Source organism: Colius striatus, chromosome 28 (genome assembly GCF_028858725.1).
Source record: "Colius striatus isolate bColStr4 chromosome 28, bColStr4.1.hap1, whole genome shotgun sequence".
NCBI lineage: Eukaryota > Metazoa > Chordata > Aves > Coliiformes > Coliidae > Colius > Colius striatus.
In genome coordinates, this window is record NC_084786.1 from 2,837,477 (window position 1) to 2,838,875 (window position 1,399).

The following is a 1,399-nucleotide window of genomic DNA, read 5'->3' on the forward strand; positions in this document are numbered from 1 at the left end:
GAACAAAACCCCGGGCCCGCACCGGGCCTGGGTTTTCAAGGTTTGGTCAGGGGCGGCCTGCGTCACAATGAACCCGTTGTCGGGGTGACGGCGGAGAGGGGCAACGGACCCAGGGCCCGCAGCAGGCGTCCGTTTGCAAGGTCTGGGCGGGGGCGACCTGTGTCACAATGAACCCGTTGTCGGGGTGACGGCGGAGAGGGGCAACGGTCCCCAGGCTCGCAGCGGGCCTGGGTTTGCAAGGTTTCGGCGGGGGACGGCCTGCGTCACAATGAACCCGTTGTCGGGGTGACGGCGGAGAGGGGCAACAAACCCCAGGACCGCAGCGGGCCTGGGTTTGAAAGGTTTGGGTGGGGGCGGCCTGCGTCACAATGAACCCGTTGTTGGGGTGACGGAGGAGAGGGGCAACGGACCGTGGGCCTGCAGCGGAGGGCGGCAGTGGGTGAGGAGTCCGAAAGCCAGGAAGGGACAAGAAAAGGTTTGCAACTGTGTTGATAACGCCACCTTGTTGTCTTGCAGCCCGTGTCATCAGCCGCGTCGATGCGCCCCATGCATGCGTGTGTCCGTGTGATGCGCTCGTGTCGGCTCCCAGTCGACCCCATTCCCTGGAAAGGAGCAGCGAAGTAGCTCCTCGTCCTCAGGGCCGTTCGGCTAAGTCGGGAGGGTCCTGCACCCAATCAGGTACTGCGATCAGGTACTGCCCAAGGAAGCCGATGTCGGGGTGACGGAGGAGGGGGGCAACAAACCCCAGGCCCGCAGCAGGCCTGGGTTTGCAAGGTTTTGTCGGGGGGGGGCCTGCGTCACAATGAACCCGTTGTCGGGGTGACGGTGGAGACGGGCAAAAGACCCCGGGCCCATAGCAGGCCTGGGTTTGCAAGGTTTGGGCGGGGGACGGCCTGCGTCACAATGAACCCGTTGTCGGGGTGACGGCGGAGAGGGGCAACGGACCCAGGGCCCGCAGCAGGCCTGAGTTTTCAAGGTTTTGGCGGGGGACGGCCTGCGTCACAGGGAAGTCGTTGTCGGGGTGACGGCGGAGAGGGGCAAGAGACCCCGGGCCCATAGCAGGCCTGAGTTTTCAAGGTTTTGGCGGGGGACGGCCTGCGTCACAGGGAAGTCGTTGTCGGGGTGACGGTGGAGAGGGGAACAAAACCCCGGGCCCGCAGCAGGCCTGGGTTTGCAAGGTTTGGTCAGGGGGCGGCCTGCGTCACAGGGAAGTCGTTGTCGGGGTGACGACAGAGAGGGGCAACGGACCCAGGGCCCGCAGCAGGCCTGGGTTTCCAAGGTTTCGGCGGGGGACGGCCTGCGTCACAATGAACCCGTTGTCGGGGTGACGGCGGAGAGGGGCAACGGACCCAGGGCCCGCAGCAGGCCTGGGTTTGCAAGGTTTGGGCGGGGGACGGCC